General features: G+C 39.7%; 1 protein-coding gene and 1 long non-coding RNA gene across 9 annotated transcripts in view; both read left to right on the top strand.

Annotated features, from left to right (window-relative positions):
• LCLAT1 (lysocardiolipin acyltransferase 1) overlaps positions 1–27,106 on the top strand; it is a 112,003-nt gene that overhangs the window by 67,606 nt on the left and 17,291 nt on the right. The window lies entirely within an intron of this gene.
• Positions 1,281–19,573, top strand: LOC132324603 (uncharacterized). Its single transcript, XR_009485682.1, has 3 exons — positions 1,281–2,504; positions 4,601–4,665; positions 18,870–19,573. It is a non-coding gene; the product is annotated as an uncharacterized LOC132324603 (long non-coding RNA).

Below are 27,106 nucleotides of genomic sequence, written 5' to 3' on the forward strand. Positions count from 1 at the left end.
ATCACTGGGCATGTCTGTGAAATTCAGCAAAGCAGAAAATCGGATGCAGGCTGTTGTGCTTTATTGCAAATGCTGACAGTTGTCTCTGTACTCTGGAACATGGGAAAGGGCAGCTCAGCTTTTTCCAGAATCATGTTAACCGCTGATGATTACCATGTCTTGCAAACATCTGCGTGTGTTGGCTGTGATGTACTTCTCAGAATGAGCACCAGCTTTCTGTTAGATATTTTCTGGCCTTTGGTACACGTTGAAGTTTCTGTTTCTCTTCTTTCATGTCTTACTGGAGCAGCATTCTACACTGCTCGCCCCACCTCTGTGGAAAACAGTCCATTGTTTCATTCCTCCTGGGAAGGATTTGCTTTTTCCAAACCATTCTTTCTGTCAGCCCCCATCCTTTCCTCTTTCCATCCCCCCCTGCTATTGAGAAGGGAGCAGAGCCTTTCACTGGAGGGTTTATGGTGTAAGAATCGCTGCCCCTTTAGTGTTTGCAGGGTCACATGTTAGAGTCACCACACATCTGTGGTATTCATCGGAAATATTTCAGGTTTTACGTTCTGGAGCCTCTCAACGTCCACCTACTGCAGTAATTCCCTTGCAGTCTCTCACGTGTGAGTCATGGCTTGTGACAAGCAGATACACCATGCAGTGGATCATTTTCCATTTACCTCCTCACAGGTTATTAATAGTTGCAGTGGTAACCATACTAAAAACTTATCATTTGCCAGCAGTTACCCCACAGTGGTATTAGAGGTTTCCACTGTTTTCCCTTGACTCAGAATACACAGTATCTGTGGTAACGATGTGGTAATGTTTGGCGAGTGTGGACTTTTTTAATTGCTTCAACTGGAGGCCTGGAACGATGCTAGCTCATCAGATTGCATATGTAAAAACTAAGCTTGGCCACCAATGAGTTCAGGAGAAATGATTTTTCAGGAAAAACTAGAATTATTTTCTTCAGAATTAGGAAAATGTTCCTGCTCTTTGATTTTGATTTAATGTTTATTTCCTCTTGAAGATATTTTTAAGAAAGGTTTTTCTAATAGTTAATGTGCTTTGACTAGGTGGTGGACCAGGGGCATGAGTAACAAGGTGTATCTGCTGGTCTAGACTGAGTCAGCATCATCTCTCTGGGTGTGTGTTTTGAAAGGTCATTCATCAATTTGAGTGTTTTGAGTACTGAGCTTTATGGTGGTTTATAAAGATTTAGGACAGACAATAGGTGAGCCTGAGGTAAAGTACAAGTTCATTAGTTACTGCTCATTATTGTCAGCCAGTGATCCAAGAATTTTCAGATGATGTTGGTTGGATTGGTAGCATATTTAATTATTGCTGAAGTTGAAATTAGTTCCTATAAGCAGAGGAATAGTATTGGCATCTATTTGTTTCACATGCTATTACCACATGCTTTACACAGCTTACCCATTTCTCAGCTCGGTTTATTAGTAAGGCAGATAATTGCTTCAAGCAGCCTTGAGTAGAGAGGAACCTAAGCATACTTTTTCCATAGTCTCTTTTTCTTTTTTGTTTTTTAACTGCTTTAGTTTCCGTTAGGAGATGATGTTTCCTGATGTGTTTTATTAGAAAAATAGCAGCATCTACAGGCTGAATAGACTAATCCCAAATCAAGAGTCCTATTGTACAGGAGATTCTCAGTCATTTTTTTGGATTCTCCAGTCTTCCACTTTTTGCAGATGCTAGCTGTTTTTATTTCCAGCTGCATTAAGGTTGCTGCAAATGTGTTTTGTGTGTTCTTGATAATCACTTTTTTGTATGAGTAATTACTGGCAGGGGAGAAGGTCCATGGAGTATCCTTTCAGTTACTGGAAATGTTGGAATCTTGAAACTGTTCAGATATAGCCTCCAAATCTGTAAGATAGTAATAAAGCTCTCAATCTCATCTACTTGCAAAATATGCTGCTTATGTATCATTAAACCTTAAGTAGTTTGTTTCTTTCATTCCTTTCTGCTGTTGCAGCTTCAGCTCTCCTTCCCTTTGCCCTCCTCCCAGTCCCCTGCCACTATTTTCAGGATATAAAAAATGAGCCCAGCATCAGACTTTTCCGAGCTGACTCAGATCCCTGAGTTTAGCAATCGTTTGCAAAGGCTCTGCTCCAGAGATGTTTGAGCAGTGCCACAGCCATGAATCCTGGATGTTGCTATGGGACTGATACTGAAAAATGAAAAACATCAGGGGGCAGAGGAGCTTGGGAAAAATTGTAGTAAAGCATAAATGTTTTTTAAAATAGATTTTTATCAAAACATAAACTTCAGCATAAATTCAACTCTACACCTCATTCATCCCTTTATATATAATCTGAAATATTCCTGTCTTCGGGACTTATTTTGTCAACCTTTTTCTGAACTGCAGGATTTTGGAGGACAGGAAGGTCTTGGCTCTCTGTGTTCTCACTAAACGTTGGTGGGATATAGGAGGGATTTCCCTTTACTGCTTGTGTGCCATGCTAGTAATTTGAAGTGCAACATGCAGTAAGTGTTGTAATGAGGTATGTTACAGCTATAGGGTTTGTATATATTTTCCCATAAATTCATTTATTTGTAGAATGATTGCCAATTAAAAATTGGAGAGCTGTTTTAGTATGCATTTGAGTCAGTTGTCTCTCCCTAATACTATTTCATACCGTTAAAAACAAATAATATCTTAAAATAAGCATCTCTGAAATGCCTATTATCTATATTTAGACTTCTGCAAAACTGTCATTTTGTTTGCATAGATGGTCATTGTTGCCCTTGCAGTCCAGCAATAAAAATAAATGCTCTTGATGATTATTAAATAATTCCAGAAGCAGGGACCTGAGCAGGGCTTCTCCTGGTCACTGTCCTTCACTGCTCTGCTCTGAAAGGAGCCAGCCAGACCTGATGGATTGTGGCATTGCAGACAGTAAGGACATCTATTAGGAGAAAAGAGCATGCACAATAAGTGAAAAGAAGAGAGGCATTTTCAAAATGCTTCAGAGACTTTGGAATTTGTGAGCAATGGCATGTTTGCGTTGCTTTGAAGTTGCTATGGGTACTGGTGTTTAAAAGCCAAACAGAGGGCAGGCCTTAGGGACATAAGTCCCATTTAAGATCCTATAAGAATAAGTGTTCTTTTAAATTTGCTTGGATGCTTTTGAAAAGTCATCCCTCAAAAGCATTCTTTGTCTAAGTGCTCTGCAGGTTCATCCTGTCAGCAGCACCATTGTGATTCAACCAGTTGACTTCTGCCTTCACTTATCCAAAAAGCATTCCTTCCAATGGACCTGAAAGCTCCCTGCCATCCTTTATCAGCCCTTTGCTTGCCTGCTTTTGTAGCTTTTGTATCAGAGAATTAAATGAAACATATGCTCAGCAGCTCTGTGGCTCCTTCTTTCCTCCCCATCGCTCACACCCATGTGCCTTTTTGAGGCAGGGATTTTGTTTTGGTGTGTCTGAAACACCCATCTCACTGGTGTAGAAGCTTTGTTGGAACAGGTAGCAGTTAAGCCACAGCTGTCTCAGACAGTGCACTCTGCATGCTCACAGCATTGCAAATATTTAATAAACCTATTAATAATACATTCCAAACCATAGAGGCTGTGGAGATTCATCAGGATTTCTGCTACCTGTTGTGCTGACAAATTCAGTTGACATTACACACTGAGACACACATGTAAGCATGCACTCAATGTTCAAATATATACATGATTTCTGATTTATAATAGCAGTGTTCTACATTTGGATAGAACATTTTCAAAGGATTATTCTCCTCCTTGAAGGGAAAAATTCTCTTGACTTGTGCCTTTCTGTTTTCTGGCACAGGCAATCAACCAGCAGCATATTCTTTTTCATGTCTTCTTGTTTGATCAGTAGTAGACAGCACAGAATTACTTAAAAATGAACAGCCAAAATGCTGATAGAACATAATGTGCCTGTGACTTCAATGGTGGGGCTTTTTCTTATAAGATGTGGTACACTGTGTGCGTAGAGAACTGTGTGTATGTATATAGAGGAGTTTTGGTGGCAAATTTCCATCTTTCTTGGAAAACTGTCTAGGACAAGGATCATATTGGGGTAAAAACCCCATTAACACAATTACAGAAAATAAATCTTGCTTAGCCTTTGTGAATTTATGCATAAAGAGGTATGCCCCATGATTTTTTATAAGCAAAATGGTTTTACTTTGCCCCTCCCTGTCAGCTGACTGAAAGCACTGTGGGCAGACCAAAGAGAAGAGATTGTTGTTCAGAATGAGTTTCACTGGCCTCTTGCTGAAGGCCCATCGCTGCCTCTGAGCTGGGTGAGGGGAGGAACTCGATTAAGGAGGTACACATTGCTTGGAAACTGTTCAAGCATCTGCTGTCCAGGATGCCTTGTCCTGATCTACAGCTTCACAGGGCACTGCTTCTTTTCAAAGTAACGCTGGAGGAAAGTGTCAAGCATTCAGATTGTGTAACTAAATACTGAGAAATGGGAATTTCAGGAAGGGAGATTGAATGCAGCCCTCTTGTGGTGTTCACTTTGGAACTAGAGAACAAATGTATTTTGCCATTTTGGTATTTTCTTTGCTTAGAATGACAAGCTTCTAATAATGTATTTCATGCTTTTTCATTTCAAACTATAGTATAAAAAGTCAGAATGGAGAGCTTTTGCTGGCAGGACTTTGAAGCTGATCTGCTGTCTGAGAAGGTATGAAAGAATAAAGAAAATTCCATAATCTGTAACATTCTCTGGAAGAGCCCAAGAGCTGTGAACCTGAGGAAATGTAGTTTCTTCTTAGGAGAGAGGTGGAAATTAGGAGTATCTGGTCATAACTCCTGAAATGTTGCCTTCATTTTCAAATATTCTATAGTAACTCTTTTACAGCTGTTATTTCAGCATTGTTTTCTCAAAATATTTTGCTATCCAGAAACACATTCCTAAGATATTTTCATTATTTTAGTAGAAGAGCTGTGGCAAATACAAAAGGATGGAAGTAGTAGAGATAGATAAAAGAAATGAGAGGCTTGAAGATTCATACTTTCACATCAGTACATGCATCCACATCTTGTAAATACAAAAATGGGGTTTATGCCCATGAGTAATCCAGGCTACACTTTGGGAAACAGTGATCTGTCAAAGAGATACTTGCACATGTTATATAATAGGCATCTAGCTCTCAGATTTTGTTCTCTTAAAAATAAAAAGGACAAAACCCCCCAAACCAAAGAAATAAAAATCACACTAAAGCTTTTCTAATTTTCAAGTGATATATTTCTTTGTTAACTTTCATTACAAAATTTTACTTCTGCTTTATGGAGCAGAAATGTCACGTTGCTTTTTCTTCCCTGGAATTTGCTATGCATACCTGATGTGGAAAAAAATTCAAGAGCTGTCTTGAAAAGGAGCACCAGCATAGTTTTAATCCCAGAAGTATGACACTTCACAATAACCATTCTCTGAATAATACTAAACACACTACGAAACCAATTATAAACAAATAGGAACATGAACAGTATGCTGGTCAGGCTTTTGTCACAAAATAAACAAAGACTGTTGAGACCTGCATGTAAAATATATTTTGTCTGCTACTTTGCACACACTGTAGCTAAAATGGAAAATTCTGTAGAGCCGAATGATAGCACTAAGTGAATTGGCATTTGCAATTAGTTTTCCAGTGGTTTGGCAGTATTAATAATGCAGCAGAAGGACAGGATATCCTTCAACTAAGTCAGTATGAAAAAAGGTTTTCATTAGCATTACAATGAACTCTGAGAACCAGGTATTCTTACTCATGGGAAATAAGGTTTGGGGAAACAAATTTTATGTTTGAAAATGTTGGGTGAATTTTGAAGCATATCTAAATGTGACTGTTATAAGAAAATGATTTTAGAATAGTTTAAGGATAAAGTGCCTTTCTCAGGCTGTTATTGTAATTCATAAGATATTATTTTCGGCAGTGTTTATTATACAAAAGAATGTTCAGAACCAGATAAATACACTAGGGAGCTTGGTTAAATAGGAATAAACCAAAGGAGTTACTTAAAGTTACAAGAGAAACAAAATGCTGACATAGATGAGATAAATTATTCTTTCTGTTGTTTTTCCATAATACTCTACTTTGGTCAAAACCGAAGAGCAGTAACTAATATATTTGCATATTTGTGGTTCAAATTTACATGAAGATCTCAAACATTCTGATTTATCAACCAAGGTGAAAGGAGATTGAAGCAATCCAGTCCAGAGGAGCAGATTCTTATCAGCACAACCTTGGCACTGAAATAGATTAATTGGAAGCCATCTGATGCAAGTTGCTGACAAGGAAGGGGTGGAAGAGGAAGCAGAGTGCCTTTATGTAACTGATGTCACCACAGGCCGCTTGTGTTTGTCACAATAGTCAAATTAGTCTAGCCTTAATACCATAGTGTGCAATTCTTCTAAAATGGAGCTGCCTTTCTAGTAGCCTACAGCAGCTTTGGAATTTGGTGCCTTTGCCAGTGTACTCCATCCTGAACGGCAGCATGCTTAGATTTTAGCCTGATGGCCAGCTCCCTCTTTATCAGCTAGTAAGATCTTTTGGGTGAATTACAATGTGTGCTATTACACAATAGCTCAGGATCATCCAAATTCTTAATCTTTTCCACATACTTGGTTAGAACACTAGCAGGGTTTTTAGGAAGGCTCTCTTCCTACACTTCCCTGCTATAAACACTTCAAATACACTTCCATGTAATACTTTTAAGTCATTGTGGGTCTGTCCTCTGCATGTCCTGATGCCCCTCCCTCAGATAGGCCTGCAAGAGTGTCCCAAGTGGCATCACAGTTCTGCAGAAGGCCATTCATTCTTCAGTGTTCCTTCTCTCTTACACCACCTGGGTTTTTTTGTCTTCATCTGAGAGCAAAGGGAGGAAACTTTCAAGTTCAAGAGAATTAAGAAATCTGAAGCATTCCTGATTTTGGTTATTGGACATTTCTTCTTTCTGCTCTGTGCACCCACCACCATATTCTTGCTCTGGAACTGACTACAGTGCAATTAATTGCTGGTAATTTTTGTGTATTATGCTCAGCTTGTTGTCTTGAAAGAAGCCATAATTTAGATAGGCCTCTCTCTCAAACATGAAAAACATGATGCTTTGCTAATTTTCTTCAAGAAAGTCACTCCAGATCAGGCATTTGTCAGAAGGACCCTTCTGTAGCCTCTCTGAGACTTCTGCTCTGCATGCCTCCATCCAAGGCAGCCCTGCTTGTGCTGGTGCCTTGAAGTTGCCTAGTACAGTAATATTTTAATCCAGCATACAATGGATAGAATTTCTTGCCACACAACAGACACTTGTGATAGTAAACTTTCCAACTCAACACTGCTGAGATGTAGTTGGTTTCTTGTTTTTAGTTCGGTGTAAATAATGCACCCCATAGATGACATTCTGAGTGAAATTCAATGAGCTGTCTTTATGAGCAGTCATGATCAGTAGAGTCCCCCAAACTCGTGTTTTAGATGACAGCCAGCCAGCTGGTCAGTCTCAAAGGAATTTGCTTCTAGGGGGTGATGTGCTTGAGTGATCCTATCTATCAGATTGGAAGGCAGATCCATGTTGAGAAAAGCTCCCAGAGGATGTGTGAGTAAAGCTCAGTGAGGGACAGGAACATCTGTACCAGAACTTCAGTGATGCTCTGGGCAGGAGGCAGAGACTTGGCGGGGGGGGAGGTGTCCAGCTGTAGCTTTGCCATAAATTTTTGACTGGCCTTAAAAATAAATGCCTGGAACACCACATCTGGAAAGGAAAAGAGATTAAGCCTCTGCTAGTAAACAAACAGCATGTTGTCACCTTGGTAAGTGTAGGTGAAATTTGGTGCAAAGTGTCTAGCCCAGGAAAAGCAGATGTGAGTGGAACCTAATCCCAGAACTGAAAACTGTTTTAGGTATCTTAGAAGGAAAAGAAATGGCAAAGTTGTTTTTGTCAAACCTGTGCCCCAGCTATTCCAATACCTTGGTATTGCCCAGTCTTTGTGTACTGTCAAAATAGAAGCATTTTTAAGGTTTTGTTGTTTTGTTTTTTTTTTTTAAATATAGCAGTTCTGTCTTGTCATTATCTAGAAATTCCTTTCCAGAAATTTCGGTGGCTTTTAGCACATGATTGCATTAAGATAATTTTAGGTGTCTGTTTTGGCCACGAGATCTTTGCAGAATCCCTCCCTTGGTGAAGTTGGTAGAAAATTTCACATTGACTGTACTAGAAAGGCGGTTGCATGTGTTCTTGCATGTGTCAAGAAATGATGTATAATGTCTATATACAGCAATTTTTAAAATCCCAGTGTGTCAAACGGGTATTGATGTATTTATTCTAAATTTCAGTGAGGCTTTCTCTGCATCTCTTGTATGTCAGTATGTTGGGATAGGTAGAATGACTTTGAGAAGGGGCAGTACAAAGGAGGGGAGAGCTTTAGATGTGTGTTTGAACTCAGTTGAGTGGAACTGAAATGCTCATCTCCTTTAAATGTAAAACATCAGAAAAAAAAGAATCAAAACACAGAAGAGGTGAAGATGAGGGGAAATTGCTGCTCATCTATTGAATGGAAACTTGATGTTAAATAAGATCTTCTTATGTTTCACCGTTTGAAACACAGTAAGAGTTCCAGGAACTAATTACCTAGCAGTGGATGATGACATGGAAATATATTAAATATACATAGATAGCTAACCATGAATACTTGATGCATGCAAAAGAAGAGTCTAGTTAATTTTTATGTAAATTAATCAACTTTGAAAGTGGCAATATAATAAGCAACAACACTGTTTTGCATTTGAATACAACAAAGCAGCAAATTCACACTTGAAATGGAGCCTTTCTTCTTTAACTGTCTTTTCCTGGGTAGATATCTTAATGTCTGCTCTATCCACAGTAAAAAACCCTGTGGTCCTCATAGGGGAAATCTTGTCCAGAAACAATCAGACAATTTAGACTTTTAAAAGCTAATTTAATTCTTCGGTGGGTTTCATGTCTGTGTTCTCTCTTGTAATGATGGGAGGGGTTTGTGTTGAATCATTGTGATAAGAAAGCGTTGTTAATGCCAAGATTGTGTAAGGATTAGCTTATTTCCAGAACTTAGTGGGACTCATGAAAAGGGGTGCTCCCTCCAAGGAAGTGTCTTATGAGACTGGTCTGGCAGAGGTGGAGATACTCTGAAGGATGGGCTCAGGTGCACCACACTGCTTCCTTGGGGAACAGCTCCAGCACAAATTCAGCTCAAGCCTGTTACCTGAAAGAAAGAAAACTCACCTGTGGTGACTGAGTGCAGAATAAAAACTGAGGAGCATTGAGGAGGAAGAAAAAGTTCAAAAAAATAGTGCATTTGTCTTCAGCCTTTTACTGCAGGTTGCTTGATAGATGGCAATGTTTTTAATGACTTCATTCATGGTTTATTTATGGTCCTCATATTACTTCAGTTCAGAGTTGTCCATGGATACACAAAAAGTTCAGATGTATATACCTTCTAAAACTCTCTTGGAGCTGTTAGTCTTTTGAGAGTCAGGGAGGAAGGTGTTAAAGCCACTATTAAATGTATTTTTATTAATATGTACTGGTATACAAACTTCAAGCCCTGTGAAAGAACAGCTGCCTTTGGCATGTTTCAGTGGTAAGCATATGGCTATTCAAGTTTGCAGTACAAATCCCAAGGCATTTAGATCAGTGACTGTCAAATAGTTTGTCATGACAGAGAGTTCAGCTTGAAGCTGCAAATTTGGTGCTATTCCTTCTTTCTAATCTACTGTAGAATTTGATTAGTTGAGCCACCACTCAGCTTCCTGTAAGACAGGAGTCCTTCATCAGCAAATAAACTGCCAGTGGCATGCAGGGCACAGTGTTATACCTCTGTGTTATACAGTGCTGTGTATTACAAAGGTTTGTAGAACTTTGGAAGGGCTGAGGAAAAGTGTTTGTATTAGGGATAATTAACAAAAATTAAAAGCATCATCTGAGTTCATATTATAATGGCCAAAATAAAAATAGGCTCTTATTGCAAACAGCTTACATGTGCAAAGTTTAAGGGTTAGGCTTTAATAACTGAGCTGAAAATCAAAATGACAAAATTCTAATTTTTTTCCTTAGCTTGTTTCCAAATCTACAACTTTCATGTGGATTTGAAGTCTAAAATGAATAATTCTGTTTCTGATTCTGTTTCTCTGTCTGAGAAACAGAGTCAGAAAAATCATAGTGAATTAGCTTTATAGGTGCTAGTGAGCACTGGTTTTCTGCATGAAAAGTGCCAAGAATTGATCATTGACGTTATAAAATTTGAGTCTTCCTGCACAGATAGGTTTGGGCTTTGAATTTAAAAGCTGGTGCAAAACTGAATATTTGAAGGTCTAACGTATTCTTTAGGACTGAGGCCAAATTTCTTTAACATGTTCCTGCATCCAGTATCATTAAGTCTTACAAGATTATTTTATTTCATTAGTTGCAGAACTGGTAATTTTAATTGGATGAAACCCATACTGAAAGCAAAATGAAAAAGAGAGAGAAAGAGAAAAAAAAGTACAGCATTTGGAAAATTAGACACGACACTCAGAAGTTGACAAACATCATAAAGCGATTTGTGGAATCTTAATTGGGCTTTCTTACATGTATATATGAGATGATTTGGTCTTTAGCTAAATGATTGCATGCCATTCTCTCCACACACACATCCTCTGCCTCATTGAGCACTCACTGAAGGAGCAACTTACAAATATTTTGTTTTCCTCTCCTCTTCAGTGTGTGGCCCTGGGGCTTATGTTACGTGCTGCATTATTCAAACTCTTCTCTGAAAACAGATTTTCTATGTAAGCATCACTGCTGCTTGCTGCTCTAGTGCTAGAATGCTTCCTGATTTTGAAAGCATTTATTTTCTCAATGCCTGTATTTCTCATGTGTGTGGGAAATGGACGTGTGCAGCAAGACTAAGGTCAGGTCTGCTGCGCGGTTTCAGCCACCTGTGGGTTTGTTTTCCAGCCAAGGTGCTTTCCATGCCCCGTGCAGCTCAGCCTGCTCAGCAGCACTGCAAAACTGACCCCAGAAACATCCACTCAGCCCAGCCAGAAGATGAGAAATTCAAGTCTGTTTATAAAAAAGGCAGAAATAGCATGCAGTTCTCTTGGGTTTTATTTAGCATGAATAGTGGTTTGAGACTCAGCTGCCTAAAGTTGAACTTGTCCTGTTTGCTCCCCCGTCCCTCTGTTTTGTTTGTTGCAGACCTTTATGCAGCAGATGAAACAAAGCTCCTACATTCAGCTGTTAGACAGCCCTGATTCACTGGAGGTTCAGGTCCTGGGGCAAAGTAGTATATCATCACAGAACTAAAGATAATATCCATTATATAGGCAGAGGCAACCTTAGATCTGGCATTTCCCTAGATCTGAGAAATGAACTTTACAACCTAATGTTCTTCACTACTGATGTTTTCAAACACTAAATCAGCTGCCGATCACACAACAGATACTGTCACCATCCCTCCACAGGCTGGGTCTCTGCTTTGGCTGCCAAATTCCCTTCAAGACTTGGTAAATAGTTGTCCCCTTTGTATTTGAATCAGATGGCTTCCTTCCCCGTGCTGCATGGGTGGTCACATGCAGGAGCCACAGGGGGGTGGAGATATAGCATGGTCCCTTACTCAGAGGGAATGGTGCATGAATTAAGGACCAGAAGTTGAGAATACTCAGTAAGGACAGATTCTTTTTAAATTTCAGCTGTAAACTCTACAAAATGTTTGCTGAGCATGTGCAAAATTAAGATTCTTCAAAGGCTCGTAGTTGTTGGCCAAATTTGGGATGTTTTCTTGAAAGTTGGCAAAAGGCATATTACTGACACAAATACCATCTCCTGCCAAACTTCAAGTCTCAGCTCCAAGGCTTGGGGATGTTATTCCCTTCCAAAGAACAAACCATCTGAAATTCTTTGTGACTTTTTAAGTAACAAAAACATTTTTTCCATAGCCTCAGTCTTTGATATAGCTGAATTGCTTTAACTGAGATTGTTGTGCTCCTTCTTCCCTTCAAAAAAAAATAAAAGAAGGAATCTGAGTCTGAAAGAGCCTGGAAATTTAAACCACTTCAGTCCGAGAGGTTTAAACTTGTTGTTGCACATAGCAATTACAGTAGGTTCTTGTAATGAAAGAGTTGGGAAATTGTAATGTGGAGGTACTGAGCCTGCTTTATAGTAAAAGAAATTGGCTGTTGTCATCTGAGTTGTTTCATACTAACATAAAATTTGTGTTAAGGAACTCTTCTTTTTAGATGAAATAGCCCAATCTGGCCTGGACAGTCTGTCCTACTTTGATTTTTGCTTGGCTCGGAGAACGTCTGCTATGTTGGCATTGCCACCGTGCAAACCTGGTCCAGCCATCTAAGGCTGGTTTCTTAGGGTATGTTCTTGCAATAGGAAACATCTTTTTGTGACAAGAATGTGAAGAATTTTGTTACTAATAGCATCTTGCCCTTTATGGGTAAAGTGATTTTGCTGCCAAGTTGAATCCAGCTCTCACTGCTTTTCTGCCTTACTGTTGCAAGTCTGGGGAGAATTAGTTCAGCTCTCTTGAAATACAGATGAATTTGTCACTGTACATCCACTCAAGTATTTGCACTTCTTTTAGCTAGAATGTGTGGATTTGCACTTGGAAGCTCAGGTTTTTATTTCCCAGCTAAACTTTAGTAAAGATAAACCAGGAAGCCATTCATAAGTTGCTTTGGTTCTCAAAAGGTTACACAGCTGAGGTGCAGGGGATGGGGGATTATTGATCCACCCAAAAGCTTTGGAACCAACTGTGTAGTTTTATGTGCATGTAAACCAGCGACTGCCACTGGGGAAAAAGACAGGAAAAGGATTGTTTTTCAACAGGAGAATTTTTCTTATATGATTCACCATCTGGCCTGCAAATCCTGATGTCATAGCAGTGGCTGTAGGGGGAAGGAACAAACCTACAATGCCACAGCCAGAAAGCAAGGGAGGTGGTTGAAGCTGTTTCATTTTGATGGCAGTGGAGAATGCCACCTCAAGTGCTGCAGCTTCATCTAAAACAGCAGGGCAATCAGACCAGCTGGCAAAAGAAATCATTGAGTCTTTCATGCATGAATAGGCACATGACTCAGTTTGATATATCTGAAAAGACCACGGGGTATTGAACTGTTTTGCTTTCATGGGAGTGAGCACATGACGAGTCCAGATCTCTGCAAAATCTCCTCTTCACACTCATGTTTTTGCTGGGCTATGGAATAAATTGGTAAATCTGGTACATTTGCCATTTTCTGGAATACTGTTCTTCTCCAGTTGACTGTCATCTCATGAAATTTAGTATTTGCTGTCTCCTCTTGTATATCAGCTGAGAATTCAATGCTTTATTTCTGTGGATCAAGGAAAAAACACAAATTCATTTGAAATCAGCTTGATATTAGGTGTCAACATTGCTGGTTTTAAGTTTCTCGTGTCTTGTTGATACAGATGAATCAAAAATATAACCCACAGCTATTAACAAGTGTAAATGCCTTCTAATACTCTCTGGTCAATCTGTTATTATCTCAAGCTCTTCGAGCTCCTTGGTGGGTTCCAAAAAAACAGCAAATCTCAGACACATAAAAAGGTTTGGGTTGGAAAGGACCTTAAAAATCATCTTGTTCTATCCCCTGCTATGGGCAGGGCCACTTTCCACTAGACCAGCTTGCTCAAAGCCCCATCCAACCTGGCAAAGCAATTCATTACAAATATTTAACAAGGAACAGTTAAACATTTTTCTTTTCTAGAATATCTTTTGGGTTGTGGGATTCTTTTGATATTTTAATTTTTTTTAGAACTTAAAAAAACCACTGTGCTTGGTATAAAATATTTCAGTAAAATGCTGGTAATCTCTATATTCAGATTAGTCTCTCTTTGAAAATGGTTGTGTTAGAAATACCAAAAGAAAAAAGATATTTACTGGAATTTATAGAGCTTCATCTCACTTTTTTTTTTTTTTTTTTTTTTTAATGTATGCTATTTCTTATACAAATACTACAGGTATTGTCTGATTTAATTCCTGTTTTGCTTTTTAAACAACGGGAGTCAACAAAAGAAGCTAAATGTTCCATTAAATGTGGCTATTATCCTGTATTTATAGCTAATTAACTTGAAATTATAAGCCAGCAGTGGCTTGTGTGTTGTAAAGATCCTAATAAAGAAATGGTTTTGATAAAATCATGACATGGCCTGCTCTACTTCATATGAGATAGGATCATTCTAAAATCAGCAAATATCCTCCTCACTCCAGACAAACAAACAAAACCCTTAGACAGAAACAAAACAACCTTTTGTACTTCATGAGCTTGTTTGGTAGCCTTACCAGCAGTTGCAATTTTAGTGGTTTTGCAAGAGGTTGCATAATTTAAGTTTAACATGTGAGTACTTCAAAAGGAGCTGTAAAAGCTGAACCTCTGGGTGCAGCCAACTTCGGGGTAACAATGGGAACAAGCTATCTGCAGGCACAGCCTTAGAAGCAAATGCCTTTTTTCCTGACCATCCTAAGAGTTTAAACTAAGCAGGAGTATTTTCAGAAGATTGTTTTAGAGATATGAAGAGTAATTACATGTATCTAATGCAAAATCTGTCACCTGTGGTGACAGTTGTTCTGGCAATTTAAGAAATCGTTCATTTTGTGCTGACTGCTGTAGCTTCTCTGGGAACATCTGATGGATTGAAACTCCGAAGGAAATATGCAGTCAGTTGTAATAAGTGAATATAAAAACAAATGTGTTTTTTGAAGGACACCAAAATACAGGCTAAGTCATGCTTGTAAAACAGTGATAACCTATTTTCTCTTCTGAATTTCCAAGAATAAGAGACACTTTCTTGTTTTTCTTTCTTGGCTAGAGCTTGAAATTCAAAGCCTTAGCCACGGAAGGCTTTCCTTAAAACACTGTCTTTAAATGTCCATTAATCTATCAGTGGTTTTGATATAGTTTCTTGCATGAAGATTTGTTTGGGAACCTGACTTTTTGCCAGTTTCAGTTCTATTTGCCTCCTGTCTGCTTTTCTCTCTCTTGTTTTCCTGAAAAGGGAACATGTAAATGTCGGTTGAGTTAAAGCTTCCATTTGGTGGTTTCTTGAATTAGGCCTTGCTTCCCCTGCCCTCCCACTCCACCCAGCATTTTCTTCATGACTCACACTAATTTGTAGGTATTAAAAGTATTGGGAGCTACAGATTGTCCCTTTACCACTACTGGTTTTCTTCCAGGAATTATTTTAAACTGTAACGGAGGCCCTCTGCAAATTGTGCCTGAGTCTTCACCTCTTAGTAACTCACATGAAGTCTGGCATTGCTCTGTTTTGTAGTTTGGTTTGGTTTTTTTGGGTTTTTTTAAATTATTTTTATTATTATATAGTTCTTTTTTCATTCCACTACAGTTTAAAATGCTGAACCAAGGAATTCACAGTCGAAATAAAAAGAATATCAGGCAGAACACTGTGAAGGGGTGGTGTAGCAGCAAGTCTCCCATTGAAGACTTCAGGAAATAGAGCCCTGTCCACTGAAATTGTGGCTGAGAGGATGGGGTTTGAGAAGGTATTGTATTGCAGTAGCAAAGGTCTTTTAAAAGAAAGAAAAATGAAGAAACTAGTATCCAAACTCCTTCCGCAGCTGCTTCTGGAAGAGATACAAGAAACAAAGAAATTGTGTAATAACCAGCCTCTCGAGGAATCACCTAGAGATGTAAATACTCTGGGTCTACCACCTAGATCATTGCTGGTTTACTACAGAGAGAAACATGGGTTTGTACATGCTATAAATCTGTCTCTAGCAAAATTTACTTTTGTGAGCTGTGGCAGTGGGCAGACAGACTGAAGGGACACATTCTGCAGCTCTGTAGTGTCATATGTCAGGTGTGTGAGGACATGGCTGAGCTTAAAAATTGAGGTTTTCAGTAAAAGAGGTGCAAAATATCTTATCAGATGCTAGCAAAACTCTTAATGAGATTCTGCTCCTTCAAGTATGGGAGCCTTGTGAAATGTTGGTTCTTCCATCACTAATTACAACCCTGCAGCAAAAATGACATATCTGGTTTTCTGTGTGTGTGTCTGTAGTTATTACCCTATTGTTTTGTAACCTTAAATGGGACTTAAGTTTTCATGTATTGTCTGGTTTTATTCAGTCTTAATTCCTTTGAGTTTAGTTTTTTGGAGGGTTGCAGTTATTGATGCATTGAAGACTATCATGGACAGAGGTTACCAAAAAAGGGTGTGACTTGGGAGTGGAGTAAATTTAGCACATCCACATTTTATTAAATTTATGACTCATAAAATGCTCAATATTTCACAGAATAGCCAACTGACCCTCATTTTGCTTGTGCTGATGGATGTCCTGAAGTTTTGCCAAATAGTTTTGGAATTATATCCTCCAGAAAATGTTATTGCCTATTAAAAGCTTGAATGTGACCTTTTCTCCTTTCTCTTTTCTCTGACCTCTTTCTCTGGACAGATCCCATATTGAAATTCTTTTTTTTCCTCTGTCCATTTGGCAGAAGGATTCCACCTCCTGCACACCCTCTGTTGTGTTTTAGTAGATATGAAAATGGACATTTTTGCATGCAGCATCATCTTCAGAGTGACATCTGTCTTCGTACATTATCTTTGTTTCTGCACCTGGACAATTTGATACTTTTAGACAGGATATTTGTATTAAGCTTCAGCTTTTCAGAGACAAACTGCTTAATTGTTAAGAGGGGGTTTTTTTTGTGTGTTAATCTTGTTATGAAATGTTCCTTTTTGTTTTCTGGGTGGTTTTTTCCATACAGCTGTTGATACTGTAAACTGCACGTTTGCAGGGACACATGTGTCTGCAGCCTATGAAGCTGTCGGCTTCTTAGTAGTTTTTCCTGTTTATGGACTGAAGAAGATTTCAGCTGGAGAGGAGCAGCTGGAGGGAGAGCAATGTCAGCATACCCTACTGGGATTTTGATCACACTAAATTCTGTTAATAAAATTCAGGGTCTATATATCAACATAGAATAACTTGGAAATGTTATATAAACATTTTCCAATGAGGACTAAGGGTCTGTGAGAAGCAACTTAAAAGGTATTATCTTTCTTTAAATCTTTTCAATTCAGAACTGTAAAAAAGCCAAGGTTTTCCTAGCTTCACTGGCAGATTTCAAAAAACAAAGATTTAGGAGTCCTTTTTGGTAAATGTTAGAGGTAATACTTTTAATCATGAGCTAAGTCAAATCTATGAAAATAACCTTTAGTGCTGGTTTTAAAAATTACAGCACTAAAGATAGGTGGGCTTACAGCAAACTCTGTAGGTCGGGATATGCAGATGTACTTTCCAGAATGAGAATGTGCACTCACCTGATCTTTGTCCTGTTACAGCAACTGCTTCTGCAAACAGAGAGAGACCTGGGGTCTGTGTTCCTCCTTTTAAATTGTGTGTCCGAGAAAATCAAACAATGTATGTGAGGGGAGAATAACATGTTATATAATGCCCTGCTTCTCTTACTGCCTAGGCAGGCTCACTTCATGGCTTCCCCTGCCTGCACAAATGTGGTTTGTGGATTGCAGGAAATAAGGAGAAATGAAAGAGCTGGCACAGGGAAAATTAATAAGCACACGCAGAGGGGTTGTAAGCTGTTCAAGGCAATGGTGGCCGTGCATATGAATAAACAGGTACAAGAGGTGAAAGGGGCTTCTTTAAATTTTAGATCCTAATCTAGCAATTTCGTTTGTGGTCAAGGGACTGCACAAATATACAGGGCAAGTTATGCACATCTGATTTCAGGACTGTCAGTGCATTAGGTTTCTGAAAATAAAAATAAAGCAGTTTATATGAAACTCAAACAGCGTTCCTTATGTAATTCATCTTCTGCAGGCATCTTCTTTCTTTCAAACATGTTGAAACACAATATATTTTTATTAGTTACCCTGTCAACTAAATAAAACAGGCCTGATTTCTATTTTATTGTGGTTTTCCTCCAAATGTATTTTACACATTTTGTTAAATGCTGTCAGTAGTCACTTTCTGTCCAATTTGAATCATTTTTTACTCTGAAACCACAGGAATAAAAACCTTCAGCTTGCTTTTTTAAGACATGTAGATAAACAGATACAACTGCATATGTAATTTTTTTCTATATGTAGTTTTCCAGATGAGCAGTTGATATTTTTAATCGTAAATTTTAAAAACTTTAGTTGCATTCATTTTTAGGCTAATTTAGTAAGGTTTGGTATATGAAAATATATTTACAGAATTCTAAAGTAGGTTACAATTGTCTTTGCATTTCTCTCAAAACCAAAATTGGCCATCTTTTTGTGTAGTACCTGGCTTGGGGTCTTTTTCACATACAGGATATCAGTGCTATAATGTGGTTGAGGAATGCAGATTTTTGCCTCAACAAATGCAATGCAATCATCCTCAATTCAGAATGACTGCATAATTTTTTCCAAGTAGCCCGTCTCCTTTCTGTTTTGGAGTAGAATATAAAAATATCTTTTCTGAAACCTTGGTTGATCTCCTCTCTGAACGTATGAGGTTAGGATTTAATTGCAATTCTGTGCATGAAGCAAGAAGTGAACATAGCATTTAGTTGTGTGATCTTGTTTCCACTTGAGAAAGAGAAAAGTACAAACTCGAGTTCTGTTTGAGTGAGGCATCCTTAAACTGTCAAGTACTTCAGTTAAGCTGCAGGAGAAAGTGAATCTACTGCACTTAGGAGCTAATTTTCAGAAACAGGCAGTGAAACATCATAGAAACCATTGAAAAACCTGAACCAAGCTTTTCAGCAACCAGTCTGGGTAATTTCAAATATAAATTATGTGTTCTGTCCTAGTAAGAGCCTCCCTGGAACCCACAAGATTGTTTTGAAATTCATCCATAAAGCTGAAATTTGTTGTAATGAATTGCATTTTAATAATGTTCTGCAGGTTCCAACCAGGACCCAAAGGTTTGATGCATATCTGCCAAGCACAGAGAACACATGATAAACAGACAAAAAGATACTGATCCTCCCTGGAAGAAAATTGTTTCTATGCAGAACTTTGGTCATTTTGCACATGGTGGGAGCATTCCCAAAAAGCAGCATGGAGCATCTTTGAACTTTAACACTTTGGAGATCACTTTTTGGTGGGTGGGAGAGCAGAGACTGAGGTAATCCATGTGCAGGGGTGCCAGTAATGTGCCTGCCATGCAGTTTTTGGCAGATTACCTATACAGGGGTGAGTCACGTAATTTACAATAAAGAATCCTAGGTGTAATTGAGGATGGAAATTCTAGATGTGTTTTGTAAAGGCAGAAAATAAAATTAGACGGGTTTAAACATGCATGTTTCTTGTACACATTGTGTGTGGAAAAAATACTTCTGTCTCCTAAAGCATTGTAAATTCCAAGTGTTAGGCGCACAGACTACAATCTGGTTTTGAGAAAATGCATTAACCATCACTTTATAGCTGCTTTTTCATACCTGTAACAAAAGTCACAGTGGAGAATGCCTGTGTCTTGTTCAGGCTTGTCTTTTCCGTGCCAGTTTGATGGCAAATCTCTTTTTCTTTGTCTGAACCAGGATTTTTGCAGCCACTTACTCAGAGTTTTATTACTGTATAGGTGCCTTTAGACATGGTTTCTTATAAACAATCCTGGGTGGGATTTGGTTACTGTTTCTGTCTCTGCAGTTAATTTTTTGGTCAAGCACTTTGCTTTTTGGAAAGCAGTATAAACTCAAGGAAGCAAGACTGAAGGACTAGGCAAAGCAGGGGTTGGTGGTTTTTTTGGGTTTTTTTTTTTTTTTTTTTGGTTTTTTGGTTTTTTTTTTTGAAACATGGTTACTCATTTTCAAAGTGCTTTCTGCAGCAGAAGTAATTATGTTGCATCAAGTGTTAGCGCTGTTTGATCTGTCAGTTTACAAGTGTATGTATTAAGCCTTCAGTAGGAATTCTTACATTGAAACTGAAAAGCACTGAAAGGCAGAAATGCACTGTTTACTAAGACAATATCAGCTCAGTATGTCATAGAGGGAGCTTGGAGCATCTTGCAGTGTAATAAGGAATATATGTGTCTTGTCAGTTCCCTAGCAGTTAAGATCAAGAGCTGGGTGACTGATGGGAGGCAGGAAGCATCTTGTAAACATTGCTGTATTGAAACACAGCACCTCAGTTTGGAAAAGAAAGGAAACAATCCCCAAACCTAAAATTATAAATTGAATTCAGTCCTGCCTTTTTTTTTTCTCTACTGGTAGAGGAGAAGAAGAAAACCCCAAAACCTAAGAAACTATTTCAATTGTTTTTCTGTTTGCACTTTTATTTTGCTTTTAAGATGGAATCTGTTACATTCCAATATCCAGGAGTTCAGGGCAATGCATCTGGAGGCAGTGGCATAGCCCAGTCTTCATTCCACTCCTCTCGTGAGGCACTGCTGTTTTGAGTATCTCCTATTGACAACAGGAACCTTTTTATTAGTGTGAAGGTGTCAGAGCTGATCACTGACTGATGTCACAGGGTGATATTTTAATATGGATTTCTTCCTCCCTGAAAGTTTTTACTTCAGGAATACACGGTAAGTTTTGCTCTTCTAGGTAAATGAATGCATAAGGATACTGTGGGAGGGATTAAAAAGTGCTAAGCCTCATAGTTTCTTGACAACTTGAGTCTATCATTGCTGTTTTCTCCTCACCTAGTTTGGGGATGTTTGTGATAAAGCACATGAGGCAGGTACCTGTTCTGTAATGCAGTCTCTCTTTTGTTTTGTCAGTGGTGAAGGGATTGGGTTCTAAGCAGCAGTGACGAGCGTGTTTGTCTGCAGGGATGGAGTGAGTGCCTACACCTCTGGAGGGAGGAGGGAGGGTGTGCCCCTCACTTCTGATGGAGTTTGTAGCTTGGAGGTCCTCTTGGGCCCTACAGCATTTCAGAAAAGGAACAGCTGTGGTTCCATGCCTTTGTTTTTCCATCTGTTGCTAGCCAGGAATTTGTGAACATCCTTCTCGGATGTGGATCTTGCTGAGGTTATTCATGTCTTTGTCACCTCCCAGGCTGAAATACTGCAATCCATACTTGGATCCTAAGTCTCCCCAGCATTTAGTGTGGTGTGTACAAAGCAGTGGCATACGTCCCAATGGGTTTGATCAGCATGGGCTTGACTTTTTCAGATAGCTTTGAGCCCTTTAGCTCTGTGATGAATTTGCTGAAAGCTGCAGGTGTGTTGTATCTCTGCAAATCAGGTCTTGGGAACACACTGAGCTCATGTCTGTTACTCTCCTCTGGCTACCTAACTTGTTCCAGATGCTCCTTCCAGGCAATAGCAACTAATAGAGGAAAATGCTACTCTAGGCAATGGGAGAATAATGAAGAAAAAATGTCCCAACCCTTGGCCCAGAATTTGTATGAATTGCAGGAGGACGCTGTGTTCTGTGTAATCTTGTTTTTGCATCTTACCAACACAGCAGATGTCAGCTGCAGGTTGGGTCTTCTGCCATGAGAAGACAAGCCTGGACCCACGTCTTAGATGGGTGTGGGAAACAGCACTTACCCTCTTTGTTGGATGAAGGAAGGGGTTTCTAAAAAGAAAACGTACTGTTCCTATAGCATCCAGCCTGATGAACTTCCCTGGCTCCACAGGCTAGCAATAGGAATACCTGTAGCCCATGTCTATCCATAGTCAGGGGCTCAGATTCCTCTGCAGCTCCAGTACAGCTCTTCAGCAGGTCTGGCTTCTGCTGACCCCACGTGCTGAAAGGACTCAGTGCAGAATCTGGTGAAGCAAAGGGAGCATCCAGTGTGGGGCAAGAGACAGCAAGATAGTTCCTTTCTGAGATGGGATATTACTGGATTGGTTATCACCTGCATCCCAAGAATAAAAGTGGCTTAAAACGTCCTTTTGGAGGGAAAGGTGTTTGCTCTCAGACTGAACAGGCTACACTTCTGGTTTGGTAGCATACTGAGCATTCATGTTCTTCTGCAGCCCTCGGTCCAGGACAGTTGTCTCAACAATTAAAGGAACTCAAGCAGCGGATCAGAAGATCCATATTCAAGGTGTCCCCAGGGGGCAGAGAGCAGTCCTGAGCTCAGATGTGTTTATTTGCCTGTGAGAACATGGGTCATTGTGCTGATGATGCACAAGCATCCCCCATACATGTCTGCCAGCTGTACCTCCACTCCCAGCAGTCCCTTCCCTTTCCTGTTGCAGGGCATGGAGCACGCTCCATGAAGTCCTTCCAAACAGCCTTGCTGTGCCTCATACCCAGTAAAATCACAGAATTACAGAATGGTTTGTGTTGGAAGGGACTTTAAAGATCATCTTGTTCTAGCCCCCTGCCAGGGACAGGGACATCTCCCACTAGACCAGGTTGCTCAGAGCCCCATCCATCCTGGCCTTGAACACTTCCAGGGATGGGGCAACCACCAGCCCTCTGGGCAGCCTGTGCTGGTGCCTCACCAGCCTCACTGTGAAGAATTTCTTCCTAGTACCTAACTTAAACCTACCCTCTTTCAAGTTAATACATTCTTCCTTGTGTCACTACATGACCTTATAAAAAGGCCCTCACCAGCTTTCTTGGAGATCTCAAGATCTCAAACAGGAAGAAATTTCTAGAAATTTCCACCTTCACAGGCAGGAAGATTGTTTGGCCATGCTGTGTAAGGGTTAGGGGTAGCTCAGGCATGGTATGACTCTTACATTACCAGTGGGGCCACGTTTTAAGCCTAGTTACAGAGTCCTTAAATGTAATCCATGTGCAACATGGGGCTTGTTCCCATGGGGAAGAGGGGAGAAAAAAAGAAGAACAACAAGAAGGAAAAAAAATTAGGAGTGTAAATATACATATTTTATCCCGAGATGCCTCTTGCCTGGAAAGCTAATGTCTATAAAAGGCTTACAGGCAGTCTGCTAAGAGTAGTAAATATTAGTGGTCTCATCTTACAGAGAAACAAGGGGCTTTCCTGTGAGGTTTTTAGATTTTAAAAAGAGCGAGGAGTTGTTGATGGGCTACCTCTATTCTTGCTATGACCCTAAAACTATGCATGTTGTAATGGGCAAAATAGAGAATATCTAAAATAAATCACCTCATAGCTCTTCTTCAGCTCTAGATTACAGAGGAGAGCTGAGTTGGAAGGCAAGTCAATTTATTGTCTGTGTTTCTCTAGCCCTGCTCCAGTCTCTACTGCTGATCAATTATAACAGCAGTAGCAGATTGTATGTCAGGACATCTTTGGAAGTGAGAAATTAGAACTGTTGAAGACTGCTTCACAGTTGTGTCAACCCAGGAATTAAGTGAGAATTAGACTTTAATAATATGTGTGGTCTTAAGAGCTGGCTTTGAGTTAGGTTTTTTATTTATTTTTTGATGTGGTGTCAAAGGGTTAAGAGTGAAACAGCACTAAACTATTCAAAGGATTTCACAGAAATTGTGAGGGTTTGTCCCCAGGAAATGATTGTCTTATTCTCTAGGTAGAAATACAGTATTTAAAGCAAAACCAGTGTCATTTCATTCCTCTAATAAAAAATAATGAAAAATATTTATACACATCTATTCACTCTGGATAGTGAAGACAGAAAATGAAATGCAGTGCTCTCAGTGGCATTTAGGAACATGGAATTTATGATGTGCTACAGTTCCCTGTATATTCTGTTTATTGTGTTTCACAATATATGGTGGTCTCACATTTCCATCAGTGTGCCTTAATGCCTGACACGCCTCTGGTGCCACAACATCTCACTGTGGGTTACCCACAGGCTATGCTGGATTTACAATTTCCTATTTCACCTTCGTAAGCAGAATGTTTTCTGTGCCTGGATAGATAAACGAGCATATCTTGCAGTAAAAATTTTATATGGGAATTCCTGGAGCAGCCAGCACAAAAGCTGTGGCATGCTATACAATTAATGATTAGACTTGGGCTTTCCATTTGTGTTGAATTGTGAAAGGAAGACTGAAATCCCTTTTCTTAACATAAAATATTTAAAATCAAGCATTTATTATGCCTAGATTTGATAAGGCTACTTACCAGCCTAGACATGTTTGCACACAGCAGTATCTTCTCATTTAAATTCAATCACAATCACAAAACAAGGCTGGCTTAGACTAGCTGAAGATATAAACTTCATTTTCATCTCATTAGGCCACCTGGAAGCAACAATCAGTGAGTAGTCCTGACGTCAATGGTCTCTCTACTTCATTAAAATGTTAATTTCATGGCTTTAATTCCCATTGTAAAACGTGCTGCTGCAGGACACTATATGCAGATTTATTCTGAAGCAGACAAATCTGCATGCCATATTCCTTTTTAGTGCCTTAGGTTCCTTTGGATTTTTATTTTTAGCCATCCTTATTTTTCTAAACTGCTGTGAAAAGATGATCACCATAACAACCAAAAAGTAAATATTTTCTTAAAACAGCCCTTTGAGAATGTATACTTAAGAGTCAGGAATTCAGGGCATCATGCATTTACTGGTATTTTGCTCTGCAATTCCCTTTTTCAGTCTTTAAAAATGAGAGAGGTACTGTTACTGGCTAACATTTTCTGACCATGGATCATGAAGGGAAAGCAATGTGTGATAAATCAGAAGCAGCTACATAGATCAGCTATAGCATCAACAGTTTTAGTTGAGGTTCTGCTTAATGACAGAACAAAATGATGGTCTTCTCAATTTTGGAATCCTTCCTTGATAACAAGTACTTCCTCAGCATTTAGTCATCTTCATCTTGCTTTAGGGGATGCATTTCTGTTTGTGTACTTCAAGTTTGTACGTCATAGTTTGAGTTCAGCTGTTGGTAGTAGAAGTGTGTCTTTAGTGCAGGAAAACAAGAGAAGGTAATTGTTCATCTGGTCTTTTCCCCTCTTATTGCATGCAGTTCTTTTTTAGAGTACAAGCACTCTTGGGTATTTTTCAAAGTGCTGTGTAGATGATTATTGTGTGTTAGTGTGCCTGTGGCATCTCTAGATGGATGAGCTGTTTGCTCCTGCTGCAGATGGTCCATCCAAAACTCAGGGCCTGGGCTTCTCAGGACCCGTGGCTGGTGGAGCTGGCTCAGGAGTGCCCTGCTCAGCCAGAGGGCTCTGATGGCACACTTAGGGCTGGGCTGGTGACAACACAGCAGCACAGCCCTCTTGCTCTCCCCTGGCTGATCCTGTCACTTTAGGCACTGTACAAATCCCACTGAGGTCCCGCTGGGATATGGTGCCAGGACCCTTCTATGCAGGACCTTGGGCAATGTATAGGGTCTGCCTGGAGTTAACCTGGCTGGAGAGGACAAAGACCACCAGGTCCCAATACAGCAAATTAGGGAGGGCATCCTTGCTAAGCACAGGACTCATCCAAAGTTTTCCCTCTGAGAGTCTGTATGGGATTTCCTGCTGCTTGCTCCAGAAGGGTGTTCCTGATAAGAAACTAGGAACAGGTAGTTAATTTGGCCTCCTGCCTGCCCTGAGACTGCCAGGAGAGCAGTGGAGATGTAGCTTTATCAGTCTACTGCTGTGTACATCTCTGCTACATCTCTGAAGAGGTGTAGCACAGGGAGCAATATAAAAATGCACCCTGCAATTGCAACTGAGAAGTAGCCAAAATAGTTTCAAAGGTGTGAATAAGTTAGTGTTCCAGACTTTTATATGTTCCCTATTTCAGATTAAGTCAGATAATTTACCAGAGTCTAAAAACATGTTGGTACCTAATTTTTCACTCTTAGAATCGAGGGAGAAGTTTTTTGAAAGTCAGTGAAGAAAGATGGACAGTAGCCAATTCATTTCCATCTCGGGTCTCTTGCCTACAATGTTATTTCATCACAGGCAGTGCCATAACTCAATGTACCAGTCAGTTTAAAATGCCAAAATGTGCCAGGGTTTTACTCTATGTATAGAATTATTCATTCATGTCTGCAGTTGGTGAGTGGAGTGATACTATGACGACTTCCTGGATCACAGACTGATCTGGAAAAATATTCCGTTTGTAACCTAAGACATTAGCTGTTACTGCAGCAGTGTACTCACTCTTCTACACTGTGTTTTGATTTGTCCTACAAAATCTCTTATCAGCTAATCAAAAAATTCATCACTTTGGTGTGCAGGCCACTTAAACATGAGTTACCACAGGTGCCTGGACAGTTGTCATCAGGTGGTCAAATGAATTTTGTTGTAGCCTGGATATTTGAAAGGCTGTTTCTGTGATAGAGCAACACAGTAAATGTTGCTGTCATCACTTTAAGAACTCATGACTGTGGATTGACATGACATTGGGAGAATAAAAATAAGAGGTCTTACTGTTTGGTTTGCATTTCTTTTGTCTCAGACACTAAGTGTGTGTAGTTCCAGAGATATTCATGCGATAATTGCTTATTGTTTGGTGTGTTTATTTGTTTTACTGCTCCTGGAAGCGGGGCAAATGGAAGAGTTGGTGGGAGGTAGTTTGTGTCACCATTGCTTAGGCAGCAAATATACTGAGTGGTGGACGGTAGGTTTCAGCATTCCATGTTTCAGAAAGTATGTCAAAGCTACTTAAGTTCTCCTTGGCATGTGTTTGCCAAAAAAGAGAAAGGTTTTGACCAAAATTACCTCTTAGAGCTAAACTATCTTTGCTTGGCCAAGCTACACTAGATTTTTCATCACCCACCCCACTGTTTATTTTTGGAAGACTAACTGGCAGTTTGTCATTCAGCAGCTCTTGAAAAGCCTCACTCTTCCTCAGAAGAGAGATTATGCTCTTCAGATAAACTTCAACTCTCTCGCCACTTTTGTTGATCTGCCCTGTGACCCATTGGCAACTTCTTTGTTCTGTTTGTAAGGACAGCCTTTTCCCTTCCCACTGGGATGGCACATCCATTTGCACCTGGCTGGTGAAGACATCGTGCTGTACCACAGCAGAGCCTTCCTGCAGGCAACTGAGAGTTTTACATCAGCCCAGAGCTGGGTCTCTTCCTTGGCTCTCATTCCTCCAGAGCAGAGATGTTGGAGTGTTCAGGGGTGTTTAGGAGGTCTCTTGTCCTTTCCCTCCTGCCTGAAGCCCTCCACAGCTGTTTGTGTCTGTAGGCCAAATATGAGTGGCAATAGCAGTCTTCCCCTGAAGGCTGTGCAGATGGTGTGTAGCTTGTCCATGGGCACTGAGGCAGAATTTAGCAAGGCTAAATGTTGTTTGCACTGAACAGGGTTATGTTCAGGAGCACTTGAGGGAAAATAGCAACATT

Source organism: Haemorhous mexicanus, chromosome 3 (assembly GCF_027477595.1).
Source record: "Haemorhous mexicanus isolate bHaeMex1 chromosome 3, bHaeMex1.pri, whole genome shotgun sequence".
Lineage (NCBI taxonomy): Eukaryota > Metazoa > Chordata > Aves > Passeriformes > Fringillidae > Haemorhous > Haemorhous mexicanus.